The sequence below is a fragment of the Neofelis nebulosa genome, chromosome 18 (assembly GCF_028018385.1).
Source record: "Neofelis nebulosa isolate mNeoNeb1 chromosome 18, mNeoNeb1.pri, whole genome shotgun sequence".
NCBI classification, from domain to species: domain Eukaryota; kingdom Metazoa; phylum Chordata; class Mammalia; order Carnivora; family Felidae; genus Neofelis; species Neofelis nebulosa.
Genome location: NC_080799.1, coordinates 10,645,960 through 10,666,539, shown reverse-complemented (window position 1 = coordinate 10,666,539; position 20,580 = coordinate 10,645,960). Strand labels below are relative to the sequence as shown.

Here is a 20,580-nt window from a genome sequence, read left to right as displayed (position 1 = left end):
TGCAGACCTCCCAAGCCTCCAGGGTGGACACGGCCCACATGCCAGTGGCTCCACATCAACGCCAGGATAAACCCAGGGCCTGCATCACTGAGACTGGGTCCACCCGTCTGCCCGAAGAGGGTCGCCACCCAAGATATCCCACCGGCTCCCGGTCAGGGTCTCCCGGGGTCTCTCCTTGAGGAGGTGCTTCCAGGCTGTCAGCCCCACACTGCAGACCACGCCTGCTGGGATTCACCTGCACACATAATGGGGCTTCAGGGTGACCCGATGTCATGGGTTTCCAGGACAGAAGCCAGTGCCATGCTCTCGTGCCTCTCCCCAGGGGCCACCAGCCACTCCCACGCTTTACCACAATCAACCACGTCGCACTTCCAGCCTGCGAGCACGAGGTGCAGCCACCCTGTGCCGTCGTGGACCCTCTTCTCTCCTCGTTTAGGGTGTCTTAGAGGCCCTGACCACTCCCACTTCCTTACACTGACACCCCCCCCACCCCCCGCCTCGCCTTCCACCTGGGTCTGCTCCAAAACCTCCCGCCGTTTCGCCAGACCAGCCAGACAAGGGAGGCTCCGGGGCACCTGCGGGGGGGCGGGGGGGGGGGTTGCAAGGAGCCCTGGCCCAAGAGTCTCGAGATGAGGTTTGGGATCTTGAGTCTTACCACTCTGGAATCAGCCAAGTGCCTTCCCAGCCCTGGCCTCAGTTTCCCCATCTGAAAAGGAAAGGAGGTCAACATATTCTGACGTCCCTTCCGGCTCTAACTGTTCATGGACCAAAAGCACACGGCGTACCCCATCCAGGAAGGTCAGGAACAGCAGAGGCAGAAGGGGGTGCCCGAGGAAGGTGACAGGAGGGGGTGCCAGGGCAGCCCTCGGCCCCAGCCCTAGGCATAAGTCACATGAGTCATCCTGAAAGACTCAAACTCAACGGTTACATGCATAAGGAGGCCTGCCACCAACTAAAACAAATGGAATGGCTAACCCTACATGGGGTTAATCCGGAAAGGCCAGTCCCCAGTTCAGGATGGGTTCCGGAAACTGAAGGGTAACACACACGGTGAAAGTCACACTTTCCGGCGCACTGTGCTAGGAGTTTTTACAAATGCATACTGCTGTTTCCTCCACCACCATCAAGGCACAGGGCAGTCCTATCAGCACCCCAAGTCAACCCACCCCCACGCAACTCCGGATCTGCTCTGTCCCTATAGTTGCGCCTCTTCCAACCTGTCACAGAAATGCAACGGGACACGACTTCCCGAGTCTGCCACCTTTCACCCAGGCCGACGCTTCTGCGATTCACCCCTGCTGTCCGGATCAAGAGTTTGGTCGTTCTCGGCACTGACCAGTCTTCCTCGGTATGAACCTACCCGAGTTTGCTTATCCACGCACCGGCTAGACACCGAGATGGTTTCCAGTGTGGGGCAATTATGAATACAGCCACTTGAGATATTTCTCTTCTTCAGGTTCTTATGTAAACCCAAGTTTTCATTTCCCTTGGGCAAATACTGAGGAACAGGATTACCAGGTCATACGGCAAGCCCGTGTTCAACTGTATAAAAAGATGCCCCAAATCCACAGAGATACCATTAGTGGTTGCTAGGGAGTGGGGGGTGGGGGGGGAATGGGAAGAGACTGCTAATAGATGTGGGGTTTCTTTTGGGGGGGTGATAAAAATTCTTCTGGAATTAGATAGTGGTAACAGTTGCACAACCTTGTGACTATACTAAAAACCACTGGGTAGAATACTTTGAAATGGTGAATTTTATGATGCAATTATATGTCATAAAAATGATAAATAAATAACTGCCAAACTGTTTTCCAAAAATGGCCATGAGGCTTTATACTCCCACCAGCCACATGTGTCTGGGCTCTAGCCCCAGCGAGTTGTAAAGGCAAGACGTCCCCTGGCTTGTTCTGGGTTGCGGGGCACAGAGGGGCACAGGACCTGAGGCAGGACCTAGTGAGCCCTGGGCTACAGGCCTCCTGGGTTGAGTAGAAAGGAGGTCTCTGGATAGAGAGTCACAAAAGTCTGGCAGGTGACTGACAAAGTGGGGTCCCCTAAGGCCCCAGATGGGCAGTGGTTACTCTGGTCTGTAGAACAGCCACGCACCCATGATCAAAGTCCCCACCCTACCTACTGAGGGGCTCCCATCCCCATTCGTGCTCCTGGAGAAATGAAGATGTCCACACCAGTCTGGGCCACGAGGGGCAAAGCCTGCCCAAAGCATTCCCAACCCCCTTCCTCCCCAACAGGCATGCCTCTTTCTTCCCAGTTCCCTTACAGCAAGGGGGCATCAGAGGCCCAAAGTCCCATCTGTGCAAAACTAAAGCTCCTGAGGAGAGCGTGTATGAAGGCAAACCTTTGAGAGTAGAAGCATTCTGCCCTAACTCCTTGTCTCCATCTGGACCATGGGTGTGAGGACTAGAGGGAATGCAGCCATTCTGTGACCACGATGCATAAGTGTGAAGACAAAATCCAACAAGCTAAATCAAAATCACACAAAATCACAGCTCGGTTAGTTAAGCATCCGACTCTGGCTCAGGTCATGATCTTGTTGGTCAAGGGGCTCGCGGCTGTCAGCGTGGAGGCCACATCGGATCCTCTGTCTCCCTTTCTCTCTCTGCCCCTCCTTCCCAATAAACAAAAACATTAGAAAAAAAAAATTCACATGAGATAGCCCTTCACCCTCACTAGGATGGCTATGATCAAAAAGACGATACCAAGTGTTGGCAAGGATGCGGAAAAACTGGAACCCTCACACATTGCCGGTGGGAACATAAGATGTTGCAGCCGTCACGCAGTTCCTCAAGATGTGAAACACAGAACTGCCACTATGACCCAGCAATTCCATTCCCAGGTGTTTAGCCAACAGAACAGACAGCACACTGCACACAAAAATCTGTGCACAAGTGCTCACAACAGCCAAAATTGGAAATGACCCAAGCATCCATCAACTGATGAATGGATAGGCAAAAGGCGGCCCGTCCACACAGCGGAATATTATTTGGCCATTAAAAGTGACAGGTTGTGACACCTACCCCAACTTGGATAAACCTCGGAAACGCGATGCTGAGCTTAGGAAGCCAGACACAGAGGCCACATGTTATAGGGTTCCACTGACATGAAACGTCCAGAATAGGCACATGCAGGGACAGAAAGCGAACCAGTGGTTGCCAGGGGTGGGGGGGCGGAGGGAGCAGAGGGCTGACGATGTAACGGGTTGGGATTTCTTTTTGAGGGGATGAAATGCTCAGAAATTTGACCGCACAGCTCTGTGAATGTATGAAATCATACTTCAGCGTATGCTTCAAAGAAAATATATTTTTTTTAATGTTTCTTTATTTTTGAGAGACAGAGCGTGAGCAAGGAAGGGGCAGAGAGAGAGGGAGACACAGAATCGGAAGCAGGCTCCAGGCCCTGAGCTGTCAGCACAGAGCCCGATGCGGGGCTCGAACCCACGAACTGTGAGATCATGACCTGAGCCGAAGTCGGACGCCCAACCGACGGAGCCACCCAGGCGCCCCTAAAGAAAGTAATTTTTAAAAGAACTTAATCTAACAAGCTAAGGAGGAAAGAACCGAGCCCCTGAAGGCATCACTGAGCCCCCATCCCAGCCTCTGACCGCCTACCCACGGCTTTTTTTCTCGGGAGGAATAAAAGCCCTTGTCGAAGCCATTAAAGTTCAGTCTTTCTATTACCTGGAGTCAAACGCACTCCTAACCGACAGACTCGTCCCCCGTGGCCACCTGCCAGGCCTACAGGGGCTCTGTACCCTGAGCAGCCCTGGGGCCAGGCTGGTGGTCGGGATTCGGCTAAATGCCAAGTCATCCAACACAGTCCCCACCGGCGGCCCCCCAGAATGCCACACATACGTGTGTGAGCGCACACACGCACAAGCGTGTGTGTCTAAATAGCCCAGGGGATTAACTGTTCTGACGCGCCACACTTGTGCTCTCTCCATACACACACCAGCTGCCCTTCACAGAGGGGAAACCCCCCCCAAACCAGTCTACACTCGGCCCAGGGAGACACAGGGCCCCGCCACCACCCCCCTCCAGATGCCCCTGAGAGTCACAGCCAGGCCAGAAACGGGAAGCATGGGGGGGTGAGCCGGTGAGAATCAGTATCCGAAGGCAGAGAAGGCCCTTGACCTTCCAAGGCCCCACCCCTAGTGGCCCGACACCTCGCTTGCTTCTAACTCACTTAAGTTTACACTGGACACTCGCTCTGGGCCAGGCAGGGTGCCGGGGGCGGGGATGTGGAGGGATGAGGCGCCAAGGCCTGGACCCGTCGGAAGGTGACAGGCCAGGTCAAGGGCAGCTGGAACCCTCAGGGGCTGTCGGAACACAGAGGAGGGGCACCTAACACGGGCTCGGAAGGGGGCACAGGGAAGGCTTCCAGAGACCCGTGGCATCCAAGCTGAGCCCTGCAAGTAAGAATCGGCCCAGTGAAACGGACAGGGAGCATTAAATACGTTCCACAGAGAAGCAACACCACACAGGGAAGCAAGACAGAAGCACGGTATGTTCTAGAAACCGAGGGAAGCTCACTGTGCTGGCACGGAAACAGGTGGGGCCTGGCCATGCCTAGTCGGGGAGGGAGGCGATCAGATGAAGGTCTTTGCCCGGACCCAGCACCTCGCCGCTTCTGCAGCAAAATGCTCACTTGGCCACATGCATCGTCATTCCTGTCTCTGGACCCTTAGGTTATCACCCCCCTCCTTGAAATGTCCACCCCAGACTACTCCTGGGTCTCTACCCCACCCATCCTCCAGGGGCCAGTGAGAAGTCACCTCCTGCGGGCTGCCCTCAGGCATATCCCATTGGGAAAAGACGGCTCTCCCCAAACCAACCACAGGGCCACTGCCCCTGGGTAGCCCCAGCCCCAGGGGACTAACCAGCTCTACCCTTGGGGTTTTCCCAGCTTGCAGAAACAGAAACTGAGGCATGGCACACCCCATGCTCCATGAGCAGAGGCGGTAAGAGCAAAGCAGGAAATGATGGCATCCGGTTCCTCTCTGGGCACGACTGGGGCTCCCAGTCCCCACCCGAACGAACGCGCTTGTCCTCCCAAGAACACTGCAGTGTAGGAACAAGCAGCCTCAGCGGTTCAGATGAGGCTCAGAGAGGTAAAGGCACTTGCCTGACGCCACACAGCAGGTCAGTGGTGAGAACTGGGACTTGCACCACGCCTGCCTGGCTTCAAAGGCCCTGCTGTTTCCATGGCACCCTGCTGGGAAGTAGGGAAGCCCCGTGGCAGGTAAAGGAGCTCCAAGGAGGGGCACCAGCCTCTGACCGGGGCAAGGAAGAGCATCTCTCCCTTGGACAATGGAACAGGACCACAGGGACGATGTGGTAGCCTTCCCCGCCCAGAGGGCTGCACCCCCAGCTGGAAGGCAGGGTGAGCCTGGGGAAGAGGGGCAACCACCCCCCTTCCCAAAGGCCCTACCTCTCCCAACCTGGGCCTCTCGGCTGAAAGCCGGCACACCTGAAAAACCAGCTCCTGGATAAACATGAGAGAGACACTAGACTGGCCCAGTCCTAAGGCCCCCCTGGAGCCCGCCAGGACCACCTTGGAGCTGGGTGGGTGGGCAGGCAGGGGTCCTGCCTGTTCCAGGCAGCCACCCAGGAGCACCCTAGGGCCCTTCTGTATGGGCCTAGCCTGCACAGTCCTTCCTGACTTCCCACCAGGTACAGTTCCAGGGTCGGACTGAGGGGTGCAGGCTTTGCGACTGGGCCGGGGGAGGAGGAGGGGGGAGGGAGGAGGGGGGGGCCGGGGGCAGCTGGGCTCATCAGGAAAAGCAAACGACTTGTTTACAAAAAAACAAAGTTAAAACCCCTCAAATCTCTTGAGGCACCCAGGCAGGCCGTGTCACCCCCCAAGGAGCTCCCTTTCCTCAGGAGCCCGCACACCCCGGGAGGCCAACAAAGCTCCCATTGGGCCCCCTGCACTCAGACACCACAGTTCCCGACGCCCACCCTCAACCCACCCAGGTACTGCCGCCTCCTTTCTCAGACGGTCAAACTGAGGCCCAGCGACTGTGCAGTGTTCCAAAGCACACGCAGTGGGCAGGCAGAGCGGGAATCAGCCTGACCAGAAGCTTCTGTGACCAATCGAAACTTCAGGACTGCCCGCACGAACGTTCAGAACAGCCGCTGTCCACGAAGGGCCAACTTCTGGCAGACGATTTTATTTAGAATACCCCAACAGGTACCGTGGATACAAGTGGCCCTACTCTGGCTCAAAAGGGGCCAGGGAACCAGAGGCCTGCACATCCCCACCTCCTCCCCACTCCCAGCGGCCCCCATGCCCTCTAGGGCTCTGCGGAGGCCCCCCCGGCTGGTGTAACCGCAGCTAAGTCCCTCACTGGCCCTCCCATTTACAGACGACCAATCCGAAGCACAGAGATGAAAAGTCACTTGCCTGAGGTCACACAGCCCCCCCCCCCCGCAAGGGACCCTAAATCATGCTCCTGACTGCAACGCCAGCCTATTCCTGGCAGCAATGTCCTGCCCTACCCTCCTCTCCCCGCACCCCCCGCCCCCTGCAGAGGACAAGCCCTGGCCTTGTTTCAGGAAAACACAGAAGTTCAACCCCAGGCTCCAAAGCTGCAGGAGTGGAGACCTGGGAGGCACTGCCAGGGACCCCCAGACTCCGGGGGAGCAGGGCACACGGAGATGGGTGAGACACCACAGGGCACACAAAGCTCCCCGCCCTCCAGGCTCTCACCCGCCCCCCAGCTGTCCCAGCCCTGGGAGCATCACTGTCCCAGGAGCCCACCTGCACAGCAGAGGGCAGCCGCAGCAGGGTGTAATTTCATCGGGGGCTCGCTGGCTGTGTGAGTCACCAGAAACGGAGGATGAAATTCTAGGCTCTGCGGACAGAGGTGTGCACCTTTCTTGGCTCAGGACCGGCTCTCAATGGGGGTGGGGATGGGGGTGCAGGCAGTGTCCCTGTGAAAACGAGCACAGGCACCCCTCTTCTTCTCTGGGTGGTCCCAAGCAGGGCTCTGCAAACCCCGAGTGCTGGACCGCCACCAGCACAGGGTGGGTGGGGCCATGTGGCACATCCATACCGTGGCATGGCCCTCAGCAACCAAAAGGAAGCAGATTCCAATACGCCTGGGTCTAAGAAGCCAGACTCAGGCTGCATACTGTGTGACTGCATTTATGTGCCGTTCTGGAAAATGCAAAACTACAGAGACAGAAAACACACAGTGGTAGAAAGAAAGAGAGAAAGAGAAAGAGAGAGAGAAAGAGAAAGAGAGAAAGAGAAAGAAAGAAAGAAAGAAAGAAAGAAAGAAAGAAAGAAAGAAAGAAAGAAAGAAAGAAAGAAAGAAGAAAACGAAAAAAGAAAACAGTGGTTGCCAGGAGCTGGGGGAAGGTAAGGGGCTGGCTGCAAATGAGCTTGAGGAAACTTTAAGGGGTGGTGGAACGTTCCATGTCTTTGCAGAGGCCGGGCTGCATGAAGCAGCACATTGTACACACAGTGGTCAAACCCCTTAGAAAGCACGCTTAAGACTTGAGGGGCGCCTGGATGGCGCAGTCGGTTAAGCGTCCGACTTCAGCCAGGTCACGATCTCGCGGTCCGTGAGTTCGAGCCCCGCGTCGGGCTCTGGGCTGATGGCTCGGAGCCTGGGGCCTGTTTCCGATTCTGTGTCTCCCTCTCTCTCTGCCCCTCCCCCGTTCATGCTCTGTCTCTCTCTGTCCCAAAAATAAATAAAAAACATTGAAAAAAAAAATTAAAAAAAAATAAAAATAAAAATAAAAAAGACTTGAGCATTTCGGGGGGCGCCTGGGTGGCGCAGTCGGTTAAGCGTCCGACTTCAGCCAGGTCATGATCTCGCGGTCCGTGGGTTCGAGCCCCGCGTCGGGCTCTGGGCTGATGGCTCAGAGCCTGGAGCCTGTTTCCGATTCTGTGTCTCCCTCTCTCTCTGCCCCTCCCCCGTTCATGCTATGTCTCTCTCTGTCCCAAAAATAAATAAAAAACGTTGAAAAAAAAAAAATTTAAAAGACTTGAGCATTTCGGGGGATTCCCTCATCCTTCACCAAAATACACACCCACCCATGCAGTGAGGCTTTCCTACGTGCGGGCCTGGGGCTGGATGCCAGGACCTGAGAATCTACAGACCTGGGGCATCTGCAAGTTTCTCACTGCCTGGTGGAGTGACAGATAGACAGATGGACAGATATAGACTCCCCTATATGGTGGTTCTGCCAGAAGTCAGAAAATACACCTTGAGACCCCACCCCCACCCCGCCCCCGATCAGCAAACAGGCCTGGCCCCGTCCAAGCCTCCAGGACAGAAGCAGCCTGAGGGCCTCCTCCAGCTACGGGCTCAGCCCCCCCTCCCCAACTATACAGACTTGCTGTGCACCTGCAGGCTACCCAACACCCAAGGCCCTCGGGCCAGGACCACTCACCTCTGGCTTCCCACATGGTCTCCACTCCAGGACTGCACTGGGGTGACCCACATATCCACGCTCTGGAGGCTCCCCCCGTCCATCCACAGTATCTGAGGCTCAGGCAGGAGAGGGCGTATCATCTCCATGCTACATACGAGCACACAACCCAGACTTGGGGGCAAGGGACATGGTACACAGGACCCTGCCTCTTATTTCTTGGCTATAGCCACGGGGGCATCCCTCAAGGGACTGCCCCTCACCGCCTGTGACCCAACCCGGCAAAGATGCTCCCTTACCAGGGGCCCCTGAGGCAGGATCTCTAAGTCTTGAAGTGGGGGGAACCATCAGAGAAACGGCCTCCCAGCGCTCAGGCCTCGCTCTGTAAACCTTGATGGCAAATCCTAACTTGGGTGTCCGATACAGTGTCCCCAGCAGCTTCCCTTCCCCTCTACCCCCCCCCCCCCGCCTCCCAACCACAGTGGCACAGAAGTCTCCGAAAATCAGGGCTTCCCAGAGCCCCCCACACCACCCAAGCTTAACAGGAGATCCAGACCCTGGGACCACGGACTAGAGAAAGCCAGACCGAGGTAACTGGAGTCAGCGTTGCCTGATTTAAACTCACCGAGCCCATCCCCTGGAGCTTTGGGTTGAGCCCTGACCCCAACTCCAGGCCTCAACCACTCCCCGAGCCTCTCTCCCCAGTCCCCGACAGTCCCCCTGCCCAGAGGTCACAGCTGCAAGGTTGCCAGATAAAATACGAGACCCCCAGTTCAGCTCCAGCTGAACAAAGTTACATCCTCAATCCCGCGTTATCTGTGGCTTATCCGAAATCCAAATTTAACTGGGCATCCCTATTTTTATTAGCCAGATCTGGCAACCAGAAGCAGGTGGTCCTGAAGGAGGGAGACAGGTGGGCACACAAATAGCTCTGGGTTGGCCAGGCCCAGCTCCGGACCAAGAGGAAGAGTGTCGGGAACAAGGGCTCTGCCTGAGACACACCGACCAGCCATCCCCAGCCCGGGTGGGGACAAAGTACAGCCCCCACCCAGCCCATTCAGCAAACTTAAGTCCCCACAAAGCGAACAAGGGCTCAGCCCCTTGCGCCAACCCCCCATCCCCCGGGGCTCTGAGTCCCTTACGGTCATCAGCCACAACCCACAGCACTGAGTCTGAAATGACAGAGTAGCTACCCCAGAGAGCACGAGGGTCCCAGGGCCCCAGCCAGACACGCCTGCAAATGAGGGGCCTAGGAACCAAGTGGGGGAGCTGGCTCCCCTTGGGCCCCGCCTGGACACCCCAACATCTACACACATGTCTGCACTGTCTCCCTGCCACCGAAGGCGGGAAGGGGGGGGAGGGGGCACACATCTCATTGCTTCTTCTAACCAATTCCATTTCTTCTCCAGTTCTCCCACATAAAACAATCCTTCCAATGCACCACCTCTGCTTATGAATTAATTCCTGCTGGGAATTCCCTTGCGGCTGCCCTAAGGGTCCGCGTCTCCCGGGCCCCACAGCCTCCCGGAAGGTTTCGAACCCCTGGCCCCGAGTCCTGCTCTGCTCCCCGGTGTTTGTGAATTCACCCTGAAAGTCGTGTTCCCGGGTGCCCCTTGAGGCCTCCGCAGGCCCCTGGAGCTGGGCACACATTCCCGCTTGTCCCAGGGAACCTGGCTGTGAGGCATTGAAGAGTCGCCCACAGACAGCCAAGAACCAGAGGTCTGAGAAGCAGGACAGAGGATATTCAGGAGTCTCACCATGGTGGGGGATCCTCCCCACAGGTAGGGATTCAGGGATAACAGGCTTAGCAATATGGGCCAAGGCTCTGAAGCCAGACTTCATCCATTCATTCCCTCAAGCAGCCATTCAACAAGTATTTGGGTGCCAGCCCTGGGCACCAGGGAATCAAAAGCAAGCCCCGGTCCCTGCCCTGCCCTTAGGGCACCTGGGGAGACAGATGTGGAGCCTCTGAGTGAGATCAACGTTGGGACAGAGGAAGGACAGGACGCCACGGGGGACACAGAGGTAGCACCGAGGCCAGCCCTGGGATTCCAGCCCGAGGACCGTCAGTGTAGTCTTCACGGAGAGGAAACAGGCAAATCCTACCACCCGTATCCCCGACTCTAGGCAGGGCCACCAAAGGAAGTCTCCCACCCCCTCAGAGGAAGGATGCAAAGAACCTTCCAGGGAAGATGAACAGCTCATGCAAAGGGCATTCAGGAAAACTGAGGGACTCAATGAACCGGTCGAGGCGGCAGTGGATGGACGGATGAGTGACGGAACCCAGAACAGGGATGGACCAGGCGATGCGGTCTGTGGCTCCAAGGTCACACTTTCAGGAGACGAACGCCCCATGGCGTCACCCTGAGATCCTCACCTGGGGTTTCTGACCATCCCCAACTGCTGCCAGACTGTGCAGGCGCTGGCTGCTGGGGACAGGCTGTGAGAACATCTGCCTCCAAGACCCCCATCATTATGTCTGCCTTTCCGACTATCTCCAAGCATCGAACACTAACAACCGCCACTGTGCCGGAAGGCGAGCCTGGCTCTGGGAGAGACTGCCTTCCAAGAACAGATAAAAAGTATTTGTGATGAGCACACTGCACATAAACGACCCTTCCTCTAGCACCTGGTGAACAGTCCTCTTAAGTAGGTTAAACGTGTCCCGACAACGCTGTCGTTAAGACCCAGGGTTGCCACCCTCGGCCCCAGGTCTCCCACATTTTATTTATTTCGTTTTTAAACTTTATTTATTTTGAGAGTGAGAAAGTGCATTTGCAGGGGAAGGGCAGAGAGAGAGGGACAGAGAGAGAATCCCAAGCAAGCTCCGTGCTGTCAGCTCAGAGCCCCATGTGGGGCTCGAACTCACGAACCATGAGATCACGCCCTGAGCCAAAATCAAGAGTCTGACGCTGAATGGACTGAGCCACCCAGGTGCCCCTCCCACATTTTAAATGTACCAGCAGAGTTCCAACCTTTGCTTGTTTCCTCTGCTGGGGTCCTCTGGGACCCTCTGAGTCACAGCCTCAACTTTCCAGGTCACTCTCCTAGCGGGCTGCAGAATGAGGTGTGGTCTTAAGCCTCTCAAATCCCAAAAGCAGGTGGGGGGTTCTGACATCCCCTCACCTTGGAGCCAAGTCTGTCCCTTGGTCCAGCGTCCCTGTTTGGAAGAGGTCAGAATCTACCTCAAACCCTCCTGCGCTCCCGCAATGGGTGGCTTGGGATGGACACCTGACCACCCATCTTGGCCACCCCTGCGCTCAGACCACCCCACCAGCAGCCACCAGCCTCCCAGCCACTGCTGCCTCCCGCTCCGAATAAATAATCAATGCCAGTGCCCTTTCCCTTTGGGAATGACACTGCTGAAATAAATGGCTGCTTGGAAGGCACCTCCCAAGCCCCGAGGACCCGGGCAGTGCCGAGGAGCAAGCAGTCCCAGCCCGGAGGCCACCAGAGGAGGTCAGAGCAGCTTCTGGCCGCCTCTTCCTTCCACTGTGAGCAGCAAGGGAAGGCCCCTGCCAGCGCCCACTCCTCGGTCCACGCCTGCCCCTCACCCAGCTGCTAGCCCCAGGGCAGTCCCACGCCCCCCCACCACCAGGACCCCACTCCATCCAAGGACAGCGCTGCCCCCACTTGCCTGGCAAGGAGACCCCTGCGTGCGGAGTTCTTCCCTCACTTCCGCGGTGATGGGGGACACAGGGGCCTCCCCCCACCCAGGTCTGGTCCACGGAGGTTAGGTCACATGGCCAGATGTCCAGGAGGGCAGAACTCTCAGCTGCAACATCCCCCTCTGCCCTGGGCCCAGGCCAGGACATCATCCCTGTCCCTGGCCACACGCCGGGGCCGGAGCCCAGGAGAGGCACTGAGCCCATCATTTCGAAGGACTCAGGATGGGGGGGGGGGGGGCATCAAGCACCCCGTGACGCTCCACAGGCCTCCCTGCCCGTGTGCGGGAACTCAGAGACCACCTACATGCCGGGCACCCCCAACTTGCTCCTCTGAATGCTTTGTGGCCCCCACCGCCATCCTCTGAGACTCTTCCCCGCCCTCCTCCACAGGTTCAGCTGCCGCCACTCAGGCCAGCCCCCTCCCGGAGGTACCCCAACAGGAACCACTGTGCGGGGCAGTCTCGCTGTGTCGGACTCAGCTTGCGAGTGGGGGGCACCGGCCGGGAGATGGCCCAGCCCGAGGAAGGCAGAGGTGGGGGGCGGGGGGGGGGGGGGGCGGGGACCGGCGGCCTTCCCAGCCCCCTCTGCTCCCACACTGGCGCCCGCCGCCGCGGGCAGCACGACTGACCTCATTCGCCAACTGCAGCAGCCTGCGGGCGCCCGCCGCCCGCCCGGGACGCCCCCCACCTCCGGAAGGACCGGGGGGGGGGGGGGTGACAGTTCCCGGCTCCCACCCCCCTCCCGGCAGGTGAGGGCGGCCGGCCCTCCCCGCCGCCACCAACCGCCCCCCCCCCCCCCGCCCCGGCCCGAATTATAATCCCAGTCACGTGCCTCCCAAGGCACCCGAAAGCCGGACCCAGATTCTGGAACACCTTGAGGGGGAGGGGCGGGGGCCACGGGGGTGGGAGGAGAAGGGGAGAAGGGCCTCGGCGCCCGCCCCCCGCAAAAGTTTCTCCTACCTTGGAGGATCCCCAAGCGCTCCTGCCAGAGGCGCCCCGGCCCCGGCCCGCGGCCAGGACTCAGCCTCCTGCCGCTGCCTCCTTAATTAATCCGGGAGAATGGGGGAAGGCGCGGCGGAGGGAGGCGCGGCGCGGCGCGGCGGGGGGGCGGGGGGCGCGGGGCGCGGGGCGCCGGCCGGGGAGGGGCCGCGGCGGGGGCTCTCGGGCCGGCCGGGGGGCTGGCGCTCGGCGGCCCCCACCCCCGGCGCGGGCTGCGGCGGAGGGCGGGGCGCGGCGCGGGGAGCGGAGCCGAGAGCGGGAGCGCAGGGAGGCTCTTTGTTCTGTAATCCCAGTAAGATTGCCAGCCATTCGCCCCGGCCCTAATCCCAGCCCCGCGCAACACCACCCTCCATTGGCTGCCATTTACATACGGGATTAGCCCGCCCGGCCCGCCCCGCGCCCCGGCCTGGGCACCGCGGGGGGAGCGCCGCGCCCCCGCCCCGCCCCCGGCGCCCCGAGCGCGCGCCGCCCCAGCGCCCGCCGCCAGGGGGGCCCGCGGGAGGGGCGCCCGCGGCCTCGGCGCCCCCTGGCTGCCCGGCGACGCCCCTCCGCCTCCCCAGCGCCCCGTCAGGGGCGGATTAGGAAGCCGGGGCGCGGGGTTCCCGGGGCGCAGGGTCAAGGTCACTCAGCGGGCGCGGGGAGACACCCTGGAGCAGGGCCCGGCGCCCTGCGCGGCGGAGGCGGCGGCGGCGGCTGGAGAACCGAAGTCGTCGGCTGACTGGTCACTCCCACCTTGCCCAGGTTGGCTTCCGGTGGCCGGTCCAGGTACCTCTTTCAGCCTTTGTCCCGGGGGATGTGAAGGAAGGCAGTGGCCTGCCCAAGGTCGCAGCAGATCCAGCTGGAGGCTCCAAGGCCCATCTTGCCTGGGCAGCCCTCCTTCTGATCCCCGACTCAGGCGTTTGCCACCCCCTTCCCCTACCATACCAGCCGTCCTACGGAATCAGGGAGCACACCTCTCATCCTGTCCAAAGCTGCGCATCTTCATTCAGTAGAGGGAGTGGTGCCCCGAGCCCTGTGCTGGGCCCTTGCTATGCTGGGCACTCCTGGGAGGGACACGAGCCAGGCAGGCCCCAACCCCAGGGAACCCCTGGCCTAGATGGAGAGAGCCAGATGGAGACTGAGAACCTTCGAGGTCCCAGCAAAGCCCACGGAGTCTTCCCCCAACCTCCTTGGGGCCCTGCTGGGCGCACAGCAGGCACTTGGTAAAGGATAAACTTGGCTGGGCAGGTCTAGCCCACGAGCCCATCAGACAGAGCTTCTCCTGGGCAGGCCAGGTCCACAGTGCCCAGCCCAAGGCCAAGCCCAGAGGGGCCCCTGGTGCCCAGAATGCCTTGCCCACGGTGTTGGTCAGAGGAGTGGGAGTGAGGAATGAGGCCACAGAAGCCCCCTTCGTCACACACTGCCTTTGCCCTCTCGGGGGTACCTCCCTATCCCCCTCATCACCAGAAGGCCTGGGGGACATCCTGACACCCTGTTGTTGTACTGGCCTCGTTTTACAATGAGGGGAGGTGACCCGCTTAGGGACGTACAGCATGTGCATGGCGCGGCTGGGACTGTCTCCATAGCCCCGGTTGAGCCCACTGGCCTACGGTCCATCCATCCAACTGCAATGGTGGTAAGGCGTGGCCTCAGTGGGTCCAGCTGGGGCAAGCTGGTCAGGAGGGGCTGGCTGGTTTCTGGGAGAATGCTTTCCAGACCCCCAAGTCCTGGGGCAGAGTGCCGGAAGCCTGTGTGCCCCAGGGCCTGGAGAAGCTGAGAGGCCTGGTGGGGAGGGAGTACCGGTGTGTGCTCACTACTGCCCTCTGCAGGCAGAATCCAGAGCAGCAATAATGCGAGTGGGGTGTTGCTGACCGATGCCCTCTTCCAACCTCTGGGCTGTTCTTCCCCGTCCAGAACAGCCAGTCTGCCCCCAACCTTGCCCAGGCAGACTGGGGGCAGCGCGCCACAGCAGAAGGCCTTGGCCCGGCACGTCTAGCCCCTGCCCCGCTACGTGTGACTAGGGTATGACCCCTGGCTTCACATTCATTAACTGTATGTCCTAGGCCAAGGCGATTGCCCTCTCTGGGCCTCAGCTTCCTGATCTGTAATATGGAGCCAAGGTACTCCTTTCTCTGTGTGATGATTGGGAGGGCTGAATGACATGTGCCACAGGGGAGATGCTTAGTGCAGTGCCTGCTGGGTAGTAGGTACTCGGCAGGGAGTAGTTCTCAATTTTTTAATTTGTTGGCTTCTTCTAGGGGGAAAGCCCCACTCAGAGTCTTGCTGGACCCGGTCTTCCTGCAGAGGTGAGGATTCTAAGGACAAGGTCAGGGGCATTCCATTTTTGTCAAGTTCGGTTCCTTCCCCGGAGAAGGGCAGCAGGAGTTCCCTCGGCCGGGAGGGGAGTTTGGTTGAGAAGTCCTTGCTGGTGGCTTGCTCCCCGCCTATAGGAGCCTCCACTGGCCTCACCCTCCCTCAGGCCTGGCTGCATCCCTGTCCTACACAGACGTGGAAACTGAGGCTGCTCTCACTGCCTTCCCCTTCATAACCTGGAAGTCACAGGACTCCTTCCATCACAAAGCCTCTTCCGTGCCCTCGTTCATCCCACCTTCCTGACAACCCTTCCGGCAGGTGGACCTGACAATCCCCATTTCACAGATGGGAACGTAAGATGCCAGGGCATCTGCGGAAGTGTGTACCTGTGTGTCCTGTCAGTTCAGGGACTCCCCGGCAGGAGCTGGTCTCTCTCTCCTGGCCCAGTGCCTGTATCCCAGGGTCTCGGACCAGTAGACTGGCCAGAACTGCCCCCAGGGACTCAGTTCCCTGCTTCCCTGGGGTCTGGGCCCAGTCCTGGCTCCCTGACCTCCTGTGCGCATCATTTCCTTTCCCACGATCTTGGCCACGTCTCTTGGGTCCTTGCTCCTTGGAGGTAAGACTCCAGGGAGTCACAGAAGAGATAGAGGACAGCCTCCTGACCTTGGGGCAAGCCTATGGGGAGGAGCCTAGGATATGCTACCCTAGACGTGACCACAGGGGCCAAAGGTGAGGACAGTGAAATCAGCACCTTCATGTCACCGAGGAGGGAAGGGCTGACACAGCAGCCCAGCGGTGCAGGTCGGGGATGGACCTCAGGGCTCCGGATCCCCAACCCGCCACTCCGTTTTGCCATCTCTGTGGGTTTCCTTGGATTTTCAGGAAATGATTTTAGCTGATAATTAGTATTCATCCTTTAAAAATAAGACTCAAACGGTTTCTGGAACCAGCTACGCCTCTTTCTCTTCAGAGCGTACCTCCTGTTCCATCGTGGAAATCAAAGGGAAAATGAGATTCGGTGTATGGAATGTGCAGGACCCATAGAACCCGTAGCCCAGATGATAAATGTTATCCCTACCGGCCAGGGTGCTCAGGTGATATGGGGGCTGCATGGCACCAAAGGGTAGCTGATGGGCTTGCTTGGGGACCTCCAAATCCTCCCCCCGCCTCCCAAGGCGGGCCATCCCCCAGGTCGCCAGCAGCAATTCTTTTCATTCCCAAATCTTTCTTTCCGTGGCTCATCCAGGCCACCAAGGACAGAGAGCATTTCCTTCTCTGGGGTATTTGATCAGTCGAGTCACCTCTCAGAGTCCTCCAAGGCTTCCGGACCCCAACAAAATAGAGCCCACGTTCTGGGATTTCAGGCACCGAAGCTGGCAAGCTGGGGTAGGAAGCCAGGAGGTCTTCCGCGAGGACACAGGCAGATCTGCACCTCAGCCTCCCAGGCCCCAGGGTTTGGCCCTGGTAAGTAGTCTGGGGCAGTGCTGGCCAACAGAAATAGAATGCGAGCCACAAATGCACACCGCAGAGGAAATTTTAAATTTCCTCGTAGTTAGCAAAAATGAGAAAGGAACAGGTGAGATTAATTTTAACGATATATTTTATGTAAACTGACATATCCAAATTGTATTCGTTTGAGCACGTAATAATATTTTTTTTTTTTTTTTTTAAATTTTTTTTAACGTTTATTTATTTTTGAGACAGAGAGAGTCAGAACATGAACGGGGGAGGGTCAGAGAGAGGGAGACACAGAATCTGAAACAGGCTCCAGGCTCCGAGCTGTCAGCACAGAGCCCGACGCGGGGCTCGAACTCACAGACTGTGAGATCATGACCTGAGCCGAAGTCGGCCGCTTAACCGACTGAGCCACTCAGGCGCCCCAAGCACGTAATAATATTTTTAAAGACTGAGATGTTTTCCGTCCTTTCCCTCATACGAAGTCTTCGATACCCAATGTCTATTGTAACACAACACATCTCAGTTTGGACAAGACAGGCTTTCATATGTGGCTAGCGGCTAAGGGGTCACCTGGAAGCATCTTCGGTCTCAGCTCGCTGCTGATTTGGAAGATCCTGGGCCTCAGGTTCCTCGCCTCGTGTGCCTGTGAAAGGTGCAGGTCCGGGCCCTTCCAGGAGATGTGTTGACTCAGACACTGGCCGGGTGGGAGAGAGGCCCGGGGACTTTGCACTGCAGAACAGGGTCCCTGGCTCTTGTGATACACGGTCAAGTTTAGGGAGCGCCGTTCAAGCTCTGGCGTCTCTGATTTAACCACACTCGGCCACGCAGTACTGGCTCACTGCCATGTCCCTTGTGCCACGGGGCACTCGGTGCTGGCTCTCTGTCATAGGCCTGGCATCTGCCTGGATCAGACTGGCCCTGAGATGGGAGGGCCTGGGTTGTATACCAATGCACCCTGTCTGTACTGGATATCTCACAGACCCAGACCCTGAATCTGGGGGCTCTGGGCCGGCAGCTGTGGTGTGTGCAGCAATGAGCCAGAGGCGGGGGGCATCCATCTCAGTCTGAGGCCATGCCCCTGACCCCATGGGGAATAGGGAACCAAGCAGATGGCCCCCTCTGGCCCCCATGCCAAAGGCCCACTGGGCCAGGGCCTCGGGGCTCGCTAAAATGTTTCTCTCCTACCTCGGGATTTTCTGGGAACCCAGGGTCCTCACCCCCAGGAGAAGGGTCCCTCCTGGGCACCCCCCCCTCAGCCTTCCAAAACCCTCTTCCCCCAAAAGAGGGGTCTGTCCAGGCATTGGAGTCAGATTTTAGCTTTTGCGTCGTGGAAGGAAAGCTGGCCTTTGCACAGTGTTCTGAACCCAGTGCCCTGCCTGTCCCCCACGGGGCCAGCCCCTCTTCCGGTAGGTCTCAGCCTTCCTGACCTCACCGGCCAGGCTGCCCCCCTAAGTGCCCTCAGGCACTCTTGAGTCCTCGGCCCGGTTGATTTTATGCTGGGTGATGCTTATTCGCTCCCCGTTGGATTCACCCATTCAACCGAAAGCTCAGGTAAGGGAGGAGGTGGGACGGACACTGTCACGCACCCAGGCCAGTGAGTGTACAAACATCTGCGAAATGAATGAATGGATCGACACGGGCCTCCTCTGTCTACTGTCGGGTGCCTCGTTGATCTCTGTTTTCTCCCTGCATGTTTCTCTCCATCTGTTTGTTGCTGTCTTTGTAGGTCGCTCTCTTCAACACTACCCCTCGCTCTCTGCACCCCCCCTACCTCACGCCTCCTCTCTCTGCCTCCTCCTCCGACTCTCCACTGGAATCTGTCAAGAACAGAGAGAGGCATGTAATTGAGTTGGGGCCGTCTCCATGGCTGCAGCCGCGAGTCACTGAAAGATCAATTCGGAAAGACTGTCTCTGTAATAATTGCGGCTTAATAGTTTCTCCGCGGCAGAGTGGGGCTTGGTGTGAGGCCGTCAGGACAACCTCGGGACCCTGGCAGGAAAAGGCCACCTGGAGCCCCCGCCCCCCGCCACCCCCCTGCAGCCACCATATCCCTGGGCCAGGCTCTGGAGGGGACTTGGCCTCAGCCAGAAACAGGAGGGGAGTGGGAGCAGGGGAGACAGGCCAGTCTCACCCCGCCCACACACACAGCTGTCCCTGCCCCCTGCTCTTACCCACTGTGCCCCGCTCCTGTTTATAATTTATGCTTATGATCGGAATTATCAGCAATAATGATAACATGATTATAATTGCCAAGCTTCCTGGCTCAATTGCAGCTCTGTTGGTAAATATTATGATAGAGAGTAGCGTGAGGTCACTGCCTCCCAGGGCTTGAGGGATGGCGTGGGGGATGGTAGCACCCCGAGGGGTTGCATGGTCCCTCCCTCGCCCCCAGCCAAGCCCCCACCCCCCCAACCCCAGCCCTCTCCAGAGAACTTGCGGCTGCTCGAACATTGGCTCATCCATTTTAACACCCAACAGTCGTCCCTGCTTAAATCTAACTTAAGTCGCTCCTGCTTTTAGGCTCAGCAGGAAGCATTTAGAAGCCTGTGGGGTGTGCAGGACCGCATCTGTCACCCCACCAACAGAGGGCACTCCAAGGCTGTGTTGTGACTTCTGCCTGGAAGGCGAGGTGGCCCAAGGATGGTCCTTCCACACCCAAGTTGGTGTGACTGGCGATTCAGTCCCACAGGAACTCAGAGGCGGCCGAGGGGTCCTGGCGGGGGGCTAAGGGGCAGGATAGGGCCACTGTCCCAGGCACAGTTCCCTGGGGAACAGGGGACATCTCCTGCATCCAGGGGCCTTCCTTCAGGAGAAGCGAGTCTGGAGGCCCAGGGTAGAAACATGGACTCCAGACTGCCTTGGACATAAAAACAGCCCCTTTGAGGAGCACCTGGGTGGCTCAGTTGTTTAAACGTCTGACTCTTGATTTAGGCTCAGGTCGTGATCTCATGGTTCACTTCATGAGATCCGGTCTCGCGTCAGGCTCTGTGCTGACAGCACGGAACCTGCTTGGGATTCTCTCTCTCCCTCTCTCTCTCTCTCTGCCCCTTCTTCGCTCATGTGCTCTCTCTCTCTCTCTCTCTCTCTGTCTCAATCAAAAAAAAAAAAAATAGCCCCTTTGAGAGAGCCCAAGACAACCCGAGGCCTGGGGCGAGAGGTGCCTAGGGCAGCTACCCAACAGCCCTACTCAGAGCTGAGCCAGCTCGGTCCATGGAACCAGGCCTTCCCTCGGCCTGCGCCCTCCAGCCGCCGGGGACTGCCTCATTCTCTGCTCTGTTCGACTGCTGACGTGCTCAAGTACATGTTAAGGAGAGGCTGGTGACACTGAGAACCAGATGAAGTCCACGAGCAAGAACAGCAGTGCCCAAGGGGAAGGCCGAGGTGGCAAGGACGGGACAGCCTCCGTGGGCCCCTCTGTGGAGGCGGGGAGAGGCTCAGGACCCCCATTTATGGCTGGGGGCTCTGAGGCTCAGAGCATCTCCCCAAAATCACTGAGCAGCAAGTGGCAGGGCGAGCTCTGCCCCAGGCCCGCGTGTGGCAACTTCAGGGACAGGACAGAGCTCGCCTGGCCCCCAGCCCCTGACTTGCTGCATTATTCATAAGCCCGACATTCCCGCAGGGGTAAACATTCAGGAGGAGCGTTTCAAATCCACTTTCCTGCTCTGAAAATAAATAAATGAGCAGAGAATGCCCGCGCGCTTGGAGGCGGTGGGCCCAATGCGGCACAGCCCTGGGAAAGCTCACAGATGGCCTATTTCTGTCCCCTCA

General features: G+C 58.5%; 1 protein-coding gene and 1 long non-coding RNA gene across 4 annotated transcripts in view; one reads left to right on the top strand and one right to left on the bottom strand.

Moving 5' to 3' along the window:
• The window catches only part of GTF2IRD1 (GTF2I repeat domain containing 1), a 124,559-nt gene extending 111,138 nt beyond the window's left edge, over positions 1-13,421 (bottom strand). For 2 of the 3 annotated variants that reach the window (XM_058710194.1, XM_058710196.1), the window contains exon 1: positions 13,024-13,421. The gene's annotated coding sequence lies outside the window, so the exon portion shown is untranslated. The remainder of the gene's footprint in view (positions 1-13,023) is intronic. The other variant, XM_058710195.1, reaches the window with a different exon arrangement.
• Positions 13,422-13,533: 112 nt separating this feature from the next.
• On the top strand, positions 13,534-19,898 carry LOC131500749 (uncharacterized). The gene is made up of 2 exons (XR_009256440.1): positions 13,534-13,827; positions 18,539-19,898. It is a non-coding gene; the product is annotated as an uncharacterized LOC131500749 (long non-coding RNA).
• Positions 19,899-20,580: the final 682 nt, after the last annotated feature.